Source organism: Poecile atricapillus, chromosome 3 (assembly GCF_030490865.1).
Source record: "Poecile atricapillus isolate bPoeAtr1 chromosome 3, bPoeAtr1.hap1, whole genome shotgun sequence".
Taxonomy (NCBI): domain Eukaryota; kingdom Metazoa; phylum Chordata; class Aves; order Passeriformes; family Paridae; genus Poecile; species Poecile atricapillus.
In genome coordinates, this window is record NC_081251.1 from 61,548,935 (window position 1) to 61,561,869 (window position 12,935).

Below are 12,935 nucleotides of genomic sequence, written 5' to 3' on the forward strand. Positions count from 1 at the left end.
CAGCCAGAGACCAGTTAGTTGGCAAGGGGTGTGGGGTCTTTGGTCAGTTGTTTTTTTTCGCATACTTTCCTATAACTCTTCTGATAAAATTGATGTCAATACCTGAGGTAACCACTTGAGCAGAAAAAACACTTTTTTCCAGTCTAAACAGCCCTAACAAAATCAACCTTATAGAATTAGAAATATATTGACTGGCTGGTGACCAATCTACTCATTCTGTTGTGTGGCAATGTCAGTTACACCCAAAATGTTTTAAAGAAGATCTGAGTCATAAACTTGGATTAGCTGTTTTCTCCCCTTTTTTTTTTTTCCTCCCATGGATCTTTGCATGAGTTGTGACTCTGAGATCTTTGCAGTATCTTTGGGATACTGAATTTAAACTGGCTTAATTTCCTTGTCTTATAAAGAATGTGTTTGCCTATTTGTAATCTTCTGTGCCTTTTAATCTTTCCTGACTGGCCAGATTTTCTTAAACTATCCTAAATTTTTTGTGTTCCTTCAGATTCCAGCTAGTATTCTTACTGTCTTCCTGCTGAACTTTCTGAACTCTAGGTTCTTCTCATCTACAGCATTAAAAACTGTTTACTTCACAATAGGATTTATTAGTTTCTTTGAACTATCTGAAACCAGCTTTTTCATTTTTACTAAGTTTTGTTCTTCCCTGATTCTAATCTGTGGCTGTATTCTGTTAAAATACATTTTTGTGTCACTCTTTTCTGCCAGGGCTGAAGCAAGACTGCATGTAATACTCTGTTAACAACAGACTTCTGCCACCCTTAGTTTTCCTTTTATACATACCATCTTCGACAACTATTAATTTTTAAAATATATTTGCTAATAAACTTGTCATAGCACACATTTGTCAATTCAAGGTCATTTTTCACATTGCCTTCTGTTGAAATTAAATCACAGTAGATCTAAATCTAAAATTGTTACTCTTCACCGGTTTTTAGTCTTGTGAAATGTCATTCCCAAAAAACTTAAATATTTGATGAACCGTTTTCCTAAAAAGTATGTAATTCCAAAGATGTAATTAAGTTGCTAGCTCCAAGAGGTTTGTTAGAGGTTATCTTAGAAGAATAGCAGACGGTAAGATTTTAAAAATAACAGGAAATATAGAAAGATTGTGGGGACTTGTTAAAAAACATTATTAAGTGGTTTGGTTACTTTTGAATTGTATTTTAGTTATTTGACGTTAGTTATTGACCTGTCCTTATCAAATTGCTTGTCAGAGCATCCCCCCACACCCACCTGTGTGATTATGTGATGCTTCAATGACTAATGAATTTGGTCACCCACAGGGACACAAAAATAGCAGGACAGCAGACTGAAATTTATAGAATGAGGATTGTAAAGAACATGCTCTTTTCCTTTTGATACCAAGGGAGAGGGTAAAGGGGTTGAAAACAGGGCAGTAATAAATTGGAAGACAAGACGAGCCTTTTATTTGTGACCATTTATAACAGCATATCTGAAGAAAATCAGTCTGTTAAAAAAAAACACACCAAAACCAGTTGTGGATGAAACTGGGTACTAAATATAACAGTACTTCCAATGGCAAAGCTAAATATTTATCAGCCTTCATTCAATCTGTAATTACATCAAGATTTAGTTTTGTTAAGGTACTAGTTGTTGTACTCTGTAGCCCTTGGTATACAGGTGTAGAAGCAGCTTCTAGAGCTATGAATTATTAGGAATAATAATTATGTTAAAGCAATTTGCAAGTAATATTGACATTTCAGACACAGTTCAACAAACACACTCTTTGTAGTATTTGTAAATCTAGATTGATCTCTTAACCCTATTAAATGGAAAGATTATCACTTCATTATGTTCATTTTATGTTCATTATACTCATTCATATTTTGGGGGAAGAGTATCCCCCTGCTCCCATGTGATCCTTGTGCATTGCCTCCTCATCAAGACCTGTCTGGACCCATCAAAATTTATTTCACTCCTGACATACATTGCACTACATTCACTTTGTTGGCATCTCTGAGACGCTGTATCTGCTGTAGGGTGGGGGGGAGGTCATTGCTGGTATGTTCTTGCCTTTGTATAAGACTGTTGTGAGGGCTTTAGCAAGCACAGCACCCCTTTACAGCACTCACAGCTGTACTACAAATCTGAAATACCTACTGACATTTCTTAAAGTCCCTTAAAATTCTTATGTGAAAATCCAAACTTTGTGTTTGGTTGGGGTTTTTAAAAATGTCACTGTAATGTCCAATGGCAAGCTGGAAACAAAGCCCAAAATGAGAGTCACACTCTCATTATCCAGTGTTCATACATCTATAATTTATTATTTGTAATCAAATTCTAAGCTAGACACAGAATCTTGTCAAGTTTGCTATATCCAGTAACTCATCAAGTTAAACTCTTGCAAAAAGAAGAAGCTGCCTGAAAAGGGCCAAACAGAGGTGAGGGTCATTTTTCTAATTGTTGACTAGTTCCTGACTAGTTGAGCCATATTTTTAAGCTCAGTAAAGATTTTGTTTAAAAATTCAACAGCTGGGAGAGAAGTGAAAACTTAAACGTAGAAACTGTTGCAATATAGTAGCAAAATATAAACCAGGCTGCCGGCTGCTGGAATGGATTTGCTGAGCTTGACACACTGCCCCAGAAGATTCCCATCTGACTGTACTATTCGAGACTGATTATGCCAGCAGAGAAAACCGAGGAGTAATGAAACTCTTCATGTGTCTTCCGTGTTCCTTCCCTTCCCTTTTCTACCCGGTTACAAATTGGACCCACCAAACTTAAAGCAAGGACTTTTTTCCAAACCTTTGGGAAGGAGGTGGCTCTAGAACACTTCTTCCCTCCTTTGAGCATGTTTATGCTTGTTTGGCAATAGAGAAACTTTACAGGGGTAATAACTTGTGGCAGTCATATGCTGCTTACAACCACAGTCTTAATGCTTTGCAGAAAGGCAACAACACCCAAAAAAACCTCACAAACAAATAAACCCACAATGCAGCTGTTTATGAAAGTCTTCCAAATTTAAGCCAAATTCACAGTCAGTAAGAGGAGATTTCTATCTACAAAATAAGGTTGCAGGATGGCTGCAGGATTTGGGATCTATTCAAGTGTGCTGTAAAATTATCACTGGAAAAGGGCAACTTGCAGGGACTGCAGTGGGGACTGAGGGGCTGCTCCCAGAGTAAGAATGGAGTTCAGAAAAGTTGTTTGCAGGAGTTGTCTGGCACAGCTCCCCTCTTAGCAAGGAGTTAATATTGTAATCATTTAGTGTTAGAATCTAATAAAAATGACTAGTGGTCTTAAGTAATTTTTAATTAGTAAAATACAACAGCCCTTCCTGAAGGGGATTTTTTTGTCACATGGAAAAAGCCCAGCCCACAAGTAAACATCGTATTGGGTGTTCACAAGGGAGCTCAAGCAGACTGCTGCAGCTGCACCTAGGCTCTTGGCTGTTTATCATTGCTGTGGAGCCAGAGAACAGGAATCAGCTCAGGTCCATTGCTGAGTCCTGGCTGGGTCCAGGCGTGTGTGTGACACCAGGTCTGGTGATGAACTCTGCAGCATGGAGAAAGACAGGACAGGTGTGCACTGTTACTGGTCCCATCTCAGCCCCAGGATGCAATGACACCTCAGCTGACCCTCTGCAGCCAGCTAAGATCTTACAAGGCAAAGTGGTTCTGCCCTGTGCTTTGCCGAAGAGGCTGTGCTGGACGGCTGCTGGCCCTGAGGGCAGAGAGAGGGTGTTGAGTGTGACTCTTGGCATGGTGAAGAAACATTCTGAGAAATTTGTCTCAGTATCCTTTAGATTTTTCTCCTATGGGACTCCAGCCACTGGTAAGTTAAACTCAATTGCCAGCATTAGGCTCTTAGTTCAAGAGCAGATAAACAATAAGCAATGTAATCACCCTTAGCAACATGTATAGATGTGCTTCTTAAACCAGCAGGTTGCTTAAAAGTAGTCACAAAGACTTCTCTGCAATATGTTGTATCCTGACTCATCCATTCTGAGCAGCAGCTTCTAGAATTAAACTGAGATTAGTTAATCTGACTTCCCAGAGGCATTTTTGAACTCACGGAGCATCTCTGCTTTTATGCAGGCATACTCTGAACTCTGTGCATCAGTGATTCCATGTGGAAAGGATCAGCACTGGTTCTAGCCCTTCCATGTAGTTTGCAATAAATCTTCAAGACAGGACAAAGTCTATTTCAAATTTCTGGAATAAGTAAAGAGAGAATTCTGCTGAACTCCCACCAAAATATGCAGGGAACATTATTAATGATAGCTACTCTGTAAGAGCAGCACAGGGAATCTGTCACTGCGCCCACCTTTTAAAAAGACACGTGAATTAATTGCAATAGTTCTGTGTGTCAGGCTCACTAATTACAGAATATTACCATCAGTGGACCAACTGGGCAAAAAGCATCAGAGAATGAAGCAGGGGGAGGGACAGAGAAGAGGAAGGGTAAAGGGAGGGCAGCAAGAAAGACAATCCTAGCTACTGAAGAGCTACTGAAGAGCTACTGAAGTAGAGGTAACAACAGCAGGAAACAGATACTGCACAAGGTGAATTGTGGTGGACACGGTCTGTGACAGAAGGGCTCTTACTCTAGTCTACAGAGGGATGACATTAGTACTGGTGTCATGCTCCAGCTTCCCCTGCCCTCCAAAGTTAGTTTTTCATGGCCCAGTAATTCTCACACCCCAGGAGCTGGCTTTCTTCCAAACCCACAGCTTTGCTGAGCTTTTCCAGCCACACCCACGCAAGGTCTTTCCACTCCACATTCCCTCCCCGCCAAACTGCTGAGATTATTTTGGCCTGCCCACACTCTGTGCTCACCCCTTCCCACACACACCAGCATTCCCGGGTCGCTGGTACTACTGGGGTGCCTCTAACGATGGCTGAAAGTGAGGAAATATCCTAGGAATTGAGTGCAGCCAACAGAGAACGATGGTTTCTCACCCCCCTTTCACACAGGTAACTTTTGAGATAAACACACATACATATGTGGAGCAGAAGAAAAAGAATAGTAGCCTGCAAATGAGTTAAATGTAATTCCTGTAACTTTCAACCAGCTGGGCCAGTGACCTCTAGCCTAGCCTACTCACCTTTGTGGAATAATCATTTTTGTTATGTGTGCCATGACCCATCCCCAGGCTAACAGGGATCAGCCTCTGTGACTGGAATGATACATATGTTAATAGTGAATGTGGTGTGAGTTAGAGGTACAGGCAATTCTCTCTGTAAAAGCAATGCAAAAACCTTGTTTTAGTGAAGCAGAACAGCACACCTAAATAAACAAGTCAAATTGTCAAAAAACAAACACCGACTAGCAAGCAGAATAAAGCCTAATTATGTTTACTTGCACATACACATAGTCTATGGATTTAACTGATGCATTAGGAATAAGGGAACATACCAAAATGTTTGTTCAAATAACTTTGAACCTTGGTATTCCCTCAGTTCTTCTCTTTTCTGGTCTGTTTCCCTCATTCACACACTGTGCTTTGTCAGCTACCCCTTTACAGCAGCGGTGACAGAGATAACACCTCATTCTACAGTCCTCTTTCCCTTTCAAGAAAAACATATGCTATTCACTCTGCCTTCACCATAAAGGGGGCTGTGAAATAGCTTGACTCCTTAGCCAGTTTGCTCTATTTTACTGTTTCAGGTTTTCTTTAACCTTCTCCAGTTCAACCCTGGTGGTATACTGAGGAGCTCCATCAACCACTCTGATTTGAACTAGCTCACACTCATTGTCTTTTCAAACTATTCAGTCTAAGTTATCTTGCCATAAAGTTGTCGAGAAGCAGAGGAATGCCTGAGATTTATTGCCCAATGCCATTCAAACTTTACAAAAAAGCAGTTGAAAAAAACCAACCCCCAGTCTTTCAGGTAAACAAATATGTTCTCTTCCTTCATAGGAATGTGTTACTACACTGCCTCTTGCCCTCCTTGCTCTTTGGTCTGAAATCCCTCCTAAATCTGAACATTAATGGACAGGGCTTTCTAAAGTATGGGGAAGCATAATACTGCAGCATCTGTTTATGAAATGAAATGAGAGAAAGAAGCCTAACTTCATTTTAAAAGCACAACATATGCTGTACTGGAAACAACTCAAATGGAAAAAATGTTGAACATTTGATCATAGAAGAATGAATCTATGCAAGCAAGACATTTTGTGTTCTTTTTAGACAGTGACTGAATGACTCTTTTTTGCTATGTGGGTTAGCATCTGGCATTCAACCAGTAGTCCATTATCAAAGGCATGAACTAGAAATTCTGTATTTAAGAAAAACACAGCACACAAATTCCAAACCTTAAATCTGAGGAATGTTTCACATGGAATTTTGTTGTACCAACTTGGATTCTGGATTGTAGTTCAGATTTTGGAAAAATTACCTACTCATTTCAGAGACGTAATTCTCTTCTCAGTAGTTGAAGGGTGGTGGTACTGGTTGTGAGCTGGCTGATTTGATTGTATTAAGGAGTTGTTCTGCAAATAGAAAACTATTTTTAACCCATTTTTCCCCCCATTCAAATACTTGAATAAATCTGAAACTTTTAAATGGACAGGTTGGGTCCAACATTCACTTTGTTCACCAAAAAAAATTCCTTAGTTTTACTTCAGCTTTGTGTCTAATGTGCAAGAAAGAAGCAGGACTGGAATGTGAGAGAACTTTAAGATATTAGGACTTTAAAATATTACTTTAAGATATGAACCTCCATTGGGTTTATATATATATTTCTGTTAACACAGAATATGTGCTCCTCCAATTAACAAAATCCTGTTATAAAATACTACAACTTTAAATAGCCAGTACTGGACATAACCTCAGTTAACATGTCCTATTATGTTCAATCCATTCCCACTAATGTTTACACAGAAAATTCATAAAAGATACTCTCCCTTGAACGTCTGATCCCACTGAGGGGATTGACATAGTTCAATTGATTAAAGGGAAACTAGAGTTCAATAAACATTAAATGAATTAATATTAATTAGTTATGAACTGAACTTGGAAATGCCATTGTCTTTGCCCTCTCTTCCCACCCCCCTATTTCTAAATGCCCCATTACAGGTCTCATCCACCCTGTGTGCTCCTTTTTTTTTTTTTCAAATACAGTCTGTGTTACCCAATAGGACAAAATGAAGATTTTTATATTAACAGAATTCATTTAAAAATGAATCATAGTAAGAGGGATCAAAAGTTAACATCTTCCCCAATAAATACAATGCACCATCGAAATTATTCAGAAACATATGAAGTCTTGCTGTTGCTTGCCTGACTGTATTTTGTCCTTGATTTTCCTGATTTTTGTATGATTTGTTTACTTTAAAAATAATGGGTGGGTCTTATTATTTTAAATTATTTAGCTTTCATATCCACTGTCTGAATCATAATCAGCTTTCTGTTGTGTTTCTTGCATTGTCCACTCTTGTATTCACCTGTTTCTCTCTGGCTAGTTATAACATCTCAACACACAATGAAACTTAGAGGTTCAGAGAAAAACTGTGAAAACTGTTTTTCCTTCTTACAGATTCAGAGCAGCAACAGAATAACTAAATTCTTATTTAAGGATGAAGTTAGGAATCACTTTGTTGCAGGCAGTCTCTTCCAGTAGTCCAGTGTCACACCATCTGTGACAATGATGGCCACTATATACTGCTGAAATGCCATAACTGGAAATGTGAAACCTAGAGTTTTCTTCATAGCTGATTCATGGACAAAAGGAAGACATTTCTTTTGCCTCATCAAATCCATATCCCTTGCTACGTGGTAATCAATATATTCTGCTTTCACTATTGATATGCAATAGAGGTGTGCACAATTTTTGATGATGAGTAATGTGCTTACTGAGGAAAACTGCCAATGTACTTGCTGCAGCTCTTCCTGTGCAGATATTAAGCAGCCCACTTTAAATTAAAATTTTCTGTTTTATTAGGCATTTGTTTTTCCTATCAGGAGTTCCAGAAAATGAGGCAAGGAGCAGTGGAAAACTCTGTGGCTTCCTAATCCTTTGAACACGAGAAAGGGATACCTACAACTAATCATAAGCATGCCAGTCTGGAAGAAAGAATAAAAATTTTATCTGGTTGTCTGGTCACTATTACTGCCTAAATAAACGTCATCTGACTAATGCTGCTCCTCTGCACATAGTTTTGGGATGAAGAATGTTAAGCTTTAAAACAGATGCTGTTACTGAAAATAGTCTCTTAATACGAAAAGGCTAGTGCCTGTGAATGCAGCCAATCCCCCTCTCTAAAGAGACCTCTTTCACTTAGCACACACGGAGTTAAAGTATAGGTGGAAGAGGAGGCAAGAAATTCCACTGACCTCCCAGCAACACAGTTTTTCATTACCAGCATTCCTAAAACTGTTAGCACTGCACCAGAGCATCTCTCAACCACTTCTGGTACACCTTCAGAGCTTGAATTCACAGCCCAATCTTCTGCCAATCTGGAGCTACAGCCTGCAGCCAGATAGACCCTGACTCAGTCTGAGCCTTAAGACAGTTTGCTTCCAGTCCAACCACCTTGAGCAGCCAAACCTGCACTGTTTATTCACTTGTTTATTCACCCAAGCAAGGAGCTGTGAGATTCAGGCTACTGATATAATTAAAATCAGGCATATGTTTATTTCCTGCTGAACCAGAAGCTCAGGTCTGAGCCCATGCACCCACCCTCCTCCCCCTTCCAAATAATTGGTTAAAGAGTAATATGATACAGACTAATTAGCATTAAAAGTTTATTTTTCTTGTTGTAAGGATCACAGACCCCAATGGCAAGGAACAAGGGGAGCTTGTCAGGAAAGGTTGAAAACAAGAGCAGAAATCTGAAAATACTGTCACTAACTGAAGCAAAGAAAATGTCCCTGCATCACTCCTCTTACACTCACTGCAAGGTCAAATGTTCTTTGTCAAAATCTAAACAAACAAGGCATACTAATTTGTCACTCATGTTTCTCATGCTCTTCAGTTATTTTTGAGGAAATGCAATCAATGTTGGTGAATAACAGTGACCTAGCTCAAACTATATTGGACTGTCTCTGTAACGAAGTACCAGATGTCTTTTGCACACACAGTTCTTTATTAGGACAAGAGAAGTGTAACCAACTAGAATAGAAAGCTCTTCTCTCAATTTCACTGACAGTGTAAGAGATGACATTAAAACTCACAGTTACCTTCAGAACAACATTTTGAGCACATTGGCCTAAAAGTTGTAAATGCTTCTCTGTGGCAAATTCAGCTGTAAATTCATTCTAAAGTTAACTAGAAAATGTGGAAACATAGTAGAAGTTTCTACATTTCAGCAGCAGTTACTTGTTTTGAATGCCATGTGGAGGAAAAAATATGCTGAGATATTTCCCCTATTTCTTCCTCACTTGTTACAGTCAAAAGTTTGTCATAAAAGGCAAAACCCAAACTGTTTTCAATGACCTTGTAAGCACACACATTTCCTGAGGAATTTGTGACCACTGAGGCTATGTGCAAGTGGCCAAAAATCCTGAGGAAATGCCGTCATATGTAAACTCATATTTCATCTCAGAGCTTTAAAAAGTTACTAAAAAAGCTATTTCAGTACCATAATATTGGACAAAGTACATTTTATTTCTACAGTGTATCACCAAAAAAAGTATATTTTGTTTGTATCACAGTGTATCACTATTTTGTAGCAGCCCAGATTGCAAAGTTCATTCAATAGCACACAAAGACAACTAATACTACAGGGACACCCATCCTACACCCCAGGGAGGTCCAGGATATGGAGTTCACACAGCTATTCCAGACAGAGAGCAGACAGCTAAGCCAAATACTCCTTTCTCTATCCAATTCTTCTAGACTCTGTATTGCAACATCCCTGTTGTTCCTCTTCAGATGGTCTTCAGACAAACAATGCCACCTGCTAAGATCAGCATGCGGGACTCTTTTTCAGGGAGGCAGTTATCCAGACCCTGGAAACATCCATTACCAGAAGGACCTAGGAGCAGGAGGCATTGTAATGCATAGCAACACTTCCAAGGTAAACAAGCTGCTGGGTAGGAGAAGGGATTAGAAATTCAAGCCAAATGGAGTGACTTTGAGAAAGATAGAAGTGCTCAGAAATTACACTGAAGCGATTTCTACTGCTGAGGTAACAGCTGAATGCTTAAAAATCTGCACAAACGCAGTGTGGACATTGTCTTCAACACAATTTATGCCACAGGTAAGTTAACAGGAACTGAATTTGATTTAGTAGCTTAGGGCTGTGTCCTCCTACCATGAAGTCTACCCCTAACATACCACTGCTGCATTTCACACAGTTCCACAGTCAGCAAACATAGACCTTTATATAATAGAGGATTGCTCCCCTTCTGATACAGAGGGAGAAGGATCTCCCTGCCTCTGTGAAGACAGGAGCTGGAAAAGGAGTTGGAAAGACAAAAGGTAAGCAAAGGGACACTGCTGCAGACAAGACATATTCCACCCTCCAAAACAGTCCCGCTATTCCATGCATGCTGAAAGCAGAGAGAGCCCACCGACCTGTTGTTTCTCCTAGCTGAATGCTGCAGGGACAGCAACAGATCACCTCCTGCTTTTTAGCTGTGGGAATATTCAGAAAGCAATGCAAAGTATCTGTGATGGCTTAAAGGTAGAAAGAGTGATAAAGAACCAAAGATGGATGAAGAGAGGCAAAGAAGCTAGGATGACAGAATTGTCAAGGCAGATTAAAAGGAAGGAAAACTCCACAGAGAAAGGAAGATGAAATGAATAATTGCTGAGGAGGTAATGAGGGTGTATGGCCTGGGTGAAAACGAGTGCTGTGCAAGAGGGAATGTCTTCACCTGAGGGGCTCTTCAAATGACTGCAGGAATTAATGCTTCCATGATACCCACATACACAAGGTCCAGAGCAAGACAGCTCAACTCCAAATGTCTGCTAAAAGATGATCTGTCAATCTCAACACTTTCTCTTAAGAATGGACTTCCATGCATTGAAACATAGTCTGGTTAGATGAAAAGATCTTATCAAGAGAACACTTTTCCACACATTCCAAATATATCGAGGAAGGTTCCTACAGGAGCCATAAATTTGGATGTCATTCTTTGTGAAGGAGGCTTGTAAAACGAATGGTTTTATTTACTGCTACTCTTCACCATTTTCTGATTGCTTTCTCAGGCTTGTGTTTCTAACACAAAGCCTAATTAACTGACTTAATGCTTTTTGAGTGGATGTACTGCAACTGGAACACACTAAAGAGATGTTTGTAACAGATTAGAACAGACTCAATCAGAGAGCCACCTATGAAGCAGTGCCATGACATACAAGTGTCATACACACTGCTAAAGCTTTCCATTTTGCCACCTTCATATGAGTTTTTCTCTCACATCCTTATTGCTTCACAATAATTTGGGGTGCTAAAAAAATACTATCCCAGGTGCACCAATCCTTTCTTCAGTATTTTACCCAATAAATCTGGCAACAAACCTTTTATTAACAATCTTAATTGTGTGCTCTTGGAATTTGCAGTGAAAAGAGCTAATGACAAAAATTACTAAGGAGTTAAAACATAGGCAATAGAGAGGGGTATATCTGTATCCTCCCAGTGAGAGTTTGCTCTCTTGATGGAGTTTAAAGGGGACTGTGAAAAATTATTCCTCAAAGACACACACACACAGAAAAAAGAAAAAAAAAAAGGCTTTTTTTTTTGCTGCTAATTATAAGCACCTAAGTGTATGTTCCAGGGCAACTTTCAAAAGTAATGTAATACAACTCTCTTGGGCAGCACTGATTAAGCAATACTTTTTCATCTCAAATGAGCATTTTTCTCTAGGGAAAGAGTAAAAGATGTCAAAGACATAAACTGATTTTTGGTCTGCCACGCACATTGGGTAGCTGTTAGAAATGCATCCCTTTTCTGTTTAAAATTGAGCATGTTTAAAATTAATCTATGTTCTTACATCCTCTAAAACTCTCAAACTTTGAGCTATGTGCTGTCTTGCTTTTTTCATCCTGGTCACTTAATTTCTACAGTTTCTGGGTCATTTATTTTGCTTTACCCAGTACTTTTTAAATTTCACCCTACATACTATAATCAAAGGTTAGGATACGGGGGAAATAGCCCTATGCAAACACCAATCCTAGTTTCCGTATCAGACCCTTACAAAATGTTTTTTTAAGGAGGCACCATAAACAAACATAAAACCAATCTCCTTTCGGAATTACTACTGGTTATAAAATAAATAAATCAGATGTGTGTGATAGAAAGACAGTACTTGCTTTTCAGTTTGTTTCCATCACGTTCAAAGAAGGCGGGGACTGCGACATTCCACCTGGCAGCGCCCAGCCATGACCGACGTTCTCGACGTAAATGTGAGACAACAGCAAATGATAGTTTGGGAATTTTGAATTTCGCCGTTTTCTCTACATCCTAATTCAAGTTAAAATTCGTGATGTTAAAAAATTAGAATTCTGCTTGCTTTACCCTTGTATGAATTGGACTACATTTTCCGCTAGAGGTTACAGCGGGTTTTTCTCTCATGCGAACACGTCGGCGTACCTGTGCCTACCTCCTCAGTCCACTCCTTATGGGTGAACTCCGGAAAAAAACCTGCACTCAACCCTGCACGGACTCATCAGGGAATTGTGATGGGAACCCTGCAACACCAGAACACGTGCGCTGTGCCTTTGCCCGAAGCTCTTTCTATCGCAGGACAGCGCACAGTCGGAAAGCAGCCCCGAGGGGAGCTCCCTGCCAGCGGGGAGCGGCGCCGGGAGCTCGGGCGGCCGCTCCCGCAGGAAGCGGGAAGGAGCGCGGCTTCTCCCGGGCGGCAGCTGGAGGGAACAGCTCCGGCGCCTCAAGGCGCTGCTGGGCCGGCCGCACTCCCGGCGCCTCGACGGCGACCTTCGCCACGCACAGGGGTGGGGAGCGGCACCGCGGGGCCGGGGCAAGCCGGGCCAGGAGCAGCCGAGTTG